The sequence below is a fragment of the Myotis lucifugus genome, unplaced genomic scaffold, assembly GCF_000147115.1.
Source record: "Myotis lucifugus unplaced genomic scaffold, Myoluc2.0 scaffold_372, whole genome shotgun sequence".
NCBI lineage: Eukaryota > Metazoa > Chordata > Mammalia > Chiroptera > Vespertilionidae > Myotis > Myotis lucifugus.
This window is the reverse complement of record NW_005871420.1, coordinates 228,813-236,939: the sequence shown is the minus strand read 5'-3', so window position 1 is coordinate 236,939 and position 8,127 is coordinate 228,813. Positions and strand designations below refer to the sequence as shown.

Genomic DNA, 8,127 nt, shown 5'->3' with positions numbered 1-8,127 from the left:
GAGAGAGAGAGAGAGAGATATCATCGATGTGAGAGCTGCTCCTGAGAATCAAACTTGAAACCCAGGCACCCAACCGCTGAGCCACACCAGCCAGGGCTCATTCTCAGTCATTTAAATGTAAACAGCCACGTGTCAGCCTGTGTCACTGACGCACACCGGATGGTAACACGAACAAGAGACAACTTGTCCTGTGTCAAGGCCTTGAGGTCAGATAGCGTGAGAAGTAGACAGAATCTATTACATAGGCCATGAAAGGCCAGGTTAGACTTTGTTTTATTGAGTTACTGGAGGCCTGATGCACGAAATTCATGCACGGGGGTGGAAGGGTCCCTCAGCCTGGCCTGCGCCCTCTCGCAATCTGAGATTCCTCACTCCTAACCGCCTGCCTGCTCGCTCCCCGCCACTGCTGGTCTGTGGGAGGCAACTGGCAGGGCAATCAGGTGGGGAGGACCGGGTGGGGAGGACCCTGGGGCCTGCCGGCTGGGGGCAGCTCCTGCATTGAGCATCTGCCCCCTGGTGGCCAGTGCACATCATAGTGACCAGTCGTTCCACCGGTCATTCCACCGTTTGTTGATTTGCATATTAGGTTTTTATTGTATAGGAAAATTCACACACTAAAAAAAAAATTGGACCTACTTTAAGTGTATAGTTCAGTGGGTTTTGATAAATGCATATATACTCTACTGGCCTACAACCAGCCCACATGATCCAGTTTTAGAACACTGACTTCCATCACCCAAATTCCCTTTATGCCCCTTTGCATCCAGTCCAGATACCCACCCACCTCAGGCAGCCACTGTCTGCTACCTGCCTCTGTGGTTTTCTCGAATTTACTAGAAACAGGCCATACAGTGTATAGTCTTCCATGCTTGGTGTCTCTCACTCAGATGATACTTTCTCGATGCATCGATGTGGTTGCGCGCATCAACAGTCTGTTCTCTCTCTGCTGCTCTGGGGTATCGCATTGTGTGGATGTGAGGTTTTGCTTCTTCGTGCCCCTGTCAGTGGACATTGGGTTGTTCCACTTTTGGGGCTGTTGTGACTAAAGCTGCGGCGAGCATCCATGTGCTCGTCTTTTTGTGGACATGTGTTTTCACTTCTCCTGGGTAGACCCCTAGGAGTGAAATTGTGGGTCATATGGTAAGTGTAACGTTTTTGGTATGTTTATATTTAACTCCACAGAAGAAACTACAAAACGGTTTTTCCAACTATTCTACACTCCCACCAGCAGTCCTTGAGCGTCCCCATTGCTCCCCATTCTTACCAGCACGTGGTATTTTGATGCGTTTTCATGTTGGCTGTAGCACCAGGTTTGTAGTAGCGTCTCACTTGTGGCCTTAACTTGCATTTCCTGAGGACCACTGACTGGAGCATCTTTGCATGGGTCTAGTGACCACTCATATGTCTTCTCTTGTGAAGCGTCTCTTCATCTGTCCATTTTCATTGAGTTATTTTTTGTGATTTTTGAGTTATAAGAGTCTGTCATATAATTCACTGAATTACCTTGGCACCTTTGCTAAACATGAACTGACCAAATGTATCTCATTTCAAACTTTCTCTTCTGTTCCTTTGATCTATGTTTATCTTTTTGCTGATCCCATGATTTCTAATAACCAGAGGTTTCTAGTTAATCTTGAAATCAGGTCATAAGGCCTCCAACTTTGTTCTTCTCTTTCACAATTGTTTTGATTATTCTTTGCTCCGGCCAACGTAGCTCAGTGGTTAAGCATAGACCTATGAACTAGGAGGTCACAGATCTATTCTCCATCAGGGCACATGCCCAGGTTGCGGGCTCCATCCCCAGTGTGGGGCGTGCAGGAGGCAACCGACCAATGGATCTCTCTCATCATTGACGTTTCTATCTCTCTCCCCCTATCCCTTCCCTTCTGAAATCAATAAAAATATATTAAAACATGAATAAATAAATAAAATTTAGGATCAGCTTATAGAATATGTTCACTCCTGAACTCATCACCGTGGCCCAAAGAATTTGACTGGTCAGGATGGGCCCCGCCCAAGCCCACAGCTGGGAATTTCTGGGTCCTGTAAGAAAGGGGGAAGGGCTGAGTGGAGGCTGAGGAGGCCTGTCCCAGGCACAAGAGGGAAATGGCCTCATGCCATTCTTCACTACCAGGTCGAAAGCCCCGGTCAGCTCTGACCTAAACCACAGACCTTCCTTCTCTCCCGGTCTGGAGGCTGGAAGTCCGTGACCAGCGTGTGAGTGGGGGGCTCTCTCCTTGGCTTGTGGACGGCCACCCTCCCTGTGTCCTCACACGTACCGTTCTCTGTGCACATGCGTGGAAGAGAGCTCCGGTGTCTCTTCTTCTTCTTATAAGGACACAGTCCTAAGGGATTCGGGCCCCTGAATTTCACCTTGATTATCCTTAAAAGCCCAGGCCCCAAATACAGCCACATGGAGAGTTAGGGCTTCCATGTGTGAATGGGGGGTGGGGGTGTTAAGTTCACACCTAAAGGAGCCAGGCCAAAAGACGCTTTGAGAGTTTAAGAAATGTTATTACATCCTCTCTCAGTGGGCTGAGACCAGTACAGCGGGGTCAGTCCCAGGGGGGTGGTTAGGGTCTCTGATAGAGGGTGGAAGTATGCAGTAGGGTCAGGGTGTGGGTGCGCCAGCTGGTCCAGGGAGTCAAGGGATGGGAGAGTGCACAGGCCGGTCAGGCGGAGGGAGTCCTCATCTTGCTTCTGCAGGCGCCGGCCATCTGCCCAAGCCCTGGGAAAAGCTTTTAATAACATATATTTCAGCCCTGGCACATGTGGCTCAGTGGATAGAGCATCGGCCTGTGGACTGAAGGGTCCCAGGTTTGATTCTGGTCAAGGGCACCTGCCCAGGTTGCGGGCTCGATCCCCAGTAGGGGGTGTGCAGGAGGCAGACAACCAATGATTCTCTCTCATCATTGTTGTTTCTCTCTCTCTCCCCCTCCCTCTCTGAAATCAATAAATATATACATATATATATTAAAAAAACAATATATATTTCAGAAAACATGTCCAAGCGGGAGAGACTAAGGGTAGTTCCCCCAGCAGGGGGCGCACTTCAGTCCCTAACACCAGAAAAGGGGCAGGCTTTGGCCCTCCCTCCCTCTCCTCAGACTGAACTCAGCTCAGAAGTTGTTTTTTGGTGAGTTTTTTCGCTTGTTTATTTTTCTATAATTTTTTTGATTTCAGAGAGGAAGGGAGAGGGAAAGAGAGAGACAGAAATACCAATGATGAGAGAGATTCTTTGATCGGCAGCCTTCTACACAGCTCACACCGGGAATCAAGCCCACAACCCCGGCACGTGCCGCTGACCGGAATCGAACCCAGGACCCCTCAGTCCACAGGCCAGTGCTCTATCCACTGAGCCAAACCAGCTCAGGAGCTTTGCAGTGGACTCCTGGCTAGCCTGGGGGGGAAAGGAGGCAGGGAGAGCCCAAAGAAGCAGCTCGTCCATGAAACATTTCCCGCGGCTGAGACTGCGCCTTGGGAGAATAAATCTCTCCTTGGAGGGGAAGGGGTGAGGCAGTGGTTGTCGGCTGTGACGCAGATGCAGTGGCCACAGCCTGAGAACGGTGCTTTTCGGCTCCAAAGCATCCCTAAGTCAGGGGGAGCAGTGGTCATTGAAAATGAAAAACAAAACCATATCTAAAAAAATAACTCAGTTTTTAACCCAGAGGAGCAGTTGTCCTTGGATTTCTCCTCCTGCGCCGTGTTGTCAGCATGTAGCCCGAGGATCCTGCCCACGGAAACCACGTCCTCCCACCTCCCACCCCCTCTCTGCACCTGCGTCCCACTCCTGCCCCAGGGCTGATGCCCACATTCCCCCTCACCTCCTGATCTGTCTCTGTCACTCCTGACCCCGGACCCGGGGCCACGGTTCTCCCTCCTTGCTGAGGACTTGCATGTTTATGTCCCCTCTGAATTCTGATGTTCAGCGTCGACCTATGAACCAGGAGGTCACAGTTCAATTCCCCGTCAGGGCACATGCCCGAGTTGCGGGCTCCACTCCATCCCCAGTGTGGGGCATGCAGGAGGCAGCCAATCAACGTTTCTCTCTTTCTCTCCCTCTCCCTCTCCCCCTCCCTCTCCCTCTCCTTCTCCCTTCCTTTCTGAAATCAATAAAAAAAATATATCTTTTTTTAATTCTGATGTTGAAACCCCCCCCCCCCCCAGTGTGGCGGTATGTGGAGGGGGCCTCTGGGAGGTGATGGGTGTGGCGGGGGTGCCTGCAGGGTGGGACAGTGCCCTCCTAAGAGGAACAGAGCTGCTCCCCGCACCACCACGAGGAGACGAGGGAAGATGGCTGCCTGCAAGCGAGAGTCTCTCTCCAGGTACCGGCTCAGCGCATCTTGATCGGAGACGTCCAGCCTCCAGAACTGTAAGAATGTATTCTGTTTAAGCCACGCGGCCTGTGGAATTGTGCTGTAGCAGCCTGAGCACTAAGACACTCCTCCCACCTCCCCACTTCTCCTGCCCCTCACAACCTCTGCCACCTGAGACGCCCGCCCCCAGGCGCGTCTTTGTCTGGAGACCCGCAAACCAAGTGCAGTCGATCTCATCGTTCAGGTAGTTCAAGGTCGCCCGGAATCAGCGAGTGCTGCACCACTGCTCCTGGGGAAGAATGAACATAGATGTAAGGAATACACATCGCACACGGGTTACAGCCTGCAATCCTACAACCGACTCACCCCAGCAGAGTCTACTTTCTTTCCTTTTTTTTAAAAGACTTTATAATTGATTTTGAGAGAGAGAGAGAGAGAGAGAGAGAGAGAGAGAAAAACATGGATGTGAGAGCAATACATCGATCAGCTGCCTCCTGCACAGCCCCTTACTGGGGATCGAGCCCACAACCCAGGATGTGCCCTGACCAGGAATTGAACCAGCAACCTTTTGGTGCACAGGAAGACGCCACACACTGACCCACACTGGCCAGGGCCAGATTCTATTTTCTTCATTTTAAAAAAGAGAAAACAAGGCTCAGACCTGTTACGTGACTTACCTGAGGCCATCCCGCTAACAGGGGTCAGAGGTGGGGTTCCCCCCAGGGCCGCGCTTCTCGCTCTGCACTGCACAGCCCCCTCCTGGCTCTAATTCCTACTCAGGGGGAAACTCGTGATAACCCTGAACTGCTGTGGCCAAAATTCTACTTCCCGTTCCCGCACCTGCCGACTTCCGGCTCCAGAGAATTCTCACCTGTGCGGGGTGCACCTGCAGGCAGGTCTCCCCTCCCCTCTCCCCAGAGGTGTCTGCCCCGCCCCTGAGTTCTGCAAATCTGGACGAGCATCACCGGCCCCGCAGGTCTTCCCCGGAGGTGGTGTCTGCACAGAGCGCTCCGGGTCCAGGTAAGATGGTCCCAGGTGCTCAGCTCCACGTGCTTTAGGTGAGAGCAGCTGGGGGTGGAGCTGAGTTTTGAAGAAAGGGGGCGATACAGGGGGAAGATAAACCAGAGGTGGGCCAGGCAGGAGCCCGGACGGGGAGCAGGTACCTGGAGTTTACCTGATGAACCGACAGGATGCGCAGAAGGAGCCCCAGCTCATGTGGCGCGTGCCCTTCGAAGCCCGGGGAGAAGGAGTGGGTCAGGGAAACGGAGGCCCCAGGCCAATGAAAGGCGGACGTGGCGATAAAATGAGCCGGTTTGGCTCCGTGGATCCGAAGGGTCCTGGGTTTCATTCCGGTCAAGGACACACACCTCGGTTGCAGGATCCTTATGCATGAGCCCGTGCGGAAGGCAAACAATTGATGTGTTTCTTTCACATTGATGTTTCTCTCTGTCTTTCCCTCTCTCTTCCACTCTCTAAAAATCAATGGAAAAATATCCTCAGGTGAGGATTTAAAAATAATAATAAAATGAGCCTTTGCTTACCTGTGACCCAGTTCTCTCCTACGAGGCTCCTCTGAGACAAGGCGGCCGAGCATTTAGGAGCTGGACGGTGAGCTCGGACAGTGAGCTTGCACTGGGCACCCGCAGACGCTTCCAGAGGGCAGAGGGCAGAGGGCAGAGGGCAGAGGGCAGAGGGGCAGGATGACATCGTGGCTTCAGGTAGCTTTAGGACTAAAGGAGGTGGGAATTCTAGAACCAGGGAGGATCACAGCACGTCCGATGATGGACTATAGAATCTTAGGGGGAGAAACGGGATGACTGTCAGAACTCTAAGCAGATCATTAGTCCAAACGCAGAAACGCTCTGGGGGTTCTACATAACATTTAAACGTTTTCGACAGAACGAACTTCATCTCTTAAAGGCCCCAGCATTTCTGCGAACTTGCAGTAACAACGGCGCGTCCTACCCTTTCCTCCGGCGCCTTTCAAGTTCGCTGCGGCCCGAGGACTCCATTTCCTTTGAAATACATACACTTGGAGCTATTTTGGTATCGGTCATGTGTAATATCGGGTTTACAAAGCACAGACATGAATATATGAGCGATCTCACGTTTTAATATTAAGAGATGGAGCAGGCGGCCAAGTTATTACCGTGTGGTCGAAAGCCAGCGCTCCAGCCGTTAGAGGACCCGCCCGGAATTTCTGAGTCATCGCCAGCAGCTCCGCAGTCTGGCAGCCACATGGCGGCTCAAGACGCAGGTGGTTTTGCCATAAACATCAAAGGCCCACACTTAACCCCGTGGAGACCCTGCCGGGTCCAGCCGTGAGAAGGCCTTGGAGGTGCCCGGAGCCCTGCCTGGCCCGGGACCGCCTCGGTGTGCGCGTCCTGTGCAGGGCGGGCGGGGCGTCGGGAGCCTCTGCGCAGGCCCAGCATCCCTGCAAGTTGGTGGCATCCTGGAATCAGAGAGAGAACCAACCTCTCCGGGGGCGAGCCCAGACGCCAGCCAGACCCAGCCTGGCAGTGGGTTTGTCTTGGCTGAGCCGGCTGGCACCCAGTGTTGTCTGTGGGGTCTGTGCGGCCAGGCCTTGTGGGACGAGGTGCCCTGGGATGGGCGCCCTGGCACCGGCGCCCTGGCACCGGCAGCTGCTGGCGAGGCCTCACCAGGCTCGGTCGGAGGAGCTATTCCCAGAAGACGGGCTTCCAAATCCCGTTTTGCCATCCAGAGCCCAGCCCCGAGGCCAGTGCTGCTATTTCAGTGTCTTCTCTCAGCCCCCGCAGATTCCCAGCTGCCGTGTCTGAGCCTGGCTGCACGCCCCGCATGTTCCTCCCAGCAGGCATGGAGTCAGGCGCCCCCCTTTGCTCTGCCTCGCCTGTGCCCACGCGTTCGGTTGGCAGACCTGGACTCAGGGAGGGGATGAGTGTCAGGACAGCCAGGCCCGGGCCGGAGCTCAGCATCCACAGAAGCCTGTGATGGGCCTAGCGGCCGCCCTTGGAAACACCACCTATCAACAGCCTGGCCCCATGTCAGCGTGGCCTGGCCACAGGCTGCCAGTCACCCCCAGGTCCACCGGCTGTGACCAGGGATGCAGAGCTGCTGCGGCCTGGAATCTGGTCTTCTGGACCCTCCCTCCCTGCAGGGCTGAGCCCAGTCTCCCAGGTGGTTCTGGCCATGAGGCCTGGAAGCCACACTGCAGCCCCGGCCAGGCAGGAAGAGCAGAGCGCGGTGCGGCACTGCCAGGGTCCGACCTGCCCTACCCGATCACCGTGGCCTTGGTGTCGTGGTTTGTAAAATAGGCTCTTTCCAGGCCTCTGTCAAGAATAACAGGAGGAGAGAGACCAAGATGGCGGCGTAGGTAAACACCGGAGACCGCTGCCGCAAACAACCATTTCAAAAATACAACTAAAAGACGGAACGGACATCACCCAGAACCACAGGAAGGCTGGCTGAAGAGAGACTCTACAACTAGAAGGAAAGAGAACAGCAAACCGAGGCTCAGAGGAGGCGCAGTGTGGAAAATACAAAGGTACCGAGGTGCGCGCGAAAGCGGGCTGGTGGCTGAGGGCACGGTTGTCGTTTTCGGTCGGGAGTGAGTCTCAGACTCTGGGCTCCAGATCCGGGTGAGTCTCTAGGGACCCAGACTCCAACGGGAGAAGCGGGATTATCTGGCATCAGTTGGAACCTGAGGGCAGCTTTCTCTCCGAGGTTTGCAGCGGCTGCCGGGGTTCTGAGAAGCAGAGCTCTGGGAACGGGACTGAGAGCGGCCATAACTGCTCCCTCCGCCCAGCCCTGTTGATCCCGCCCCGCCCAACCC

General features: G+C 54.2%; 1 long non-coding RNA gene across 1 annotated transcript; it reads right to left on the bottom strand.

Annotated features, from left to right (window-relative positions):
* Window positions 1-256: 256 nt before the first annotated feature.
* Window positions 257-1,811, bottom strand: LOC111828463. The gene is made up of 2 exons (XR_002832332.1): window positions 1,265-1,811; window positions 257-1,114 (listed from the first exon to the last, which is right to left on the bottom strand). It is a non-coding gene; the product is annotated as an uncharacterized LOC111828463 (long non-coding RNA).
* Window positions 1,812-8,127: the final 6,316 nt, after the last annotated feature.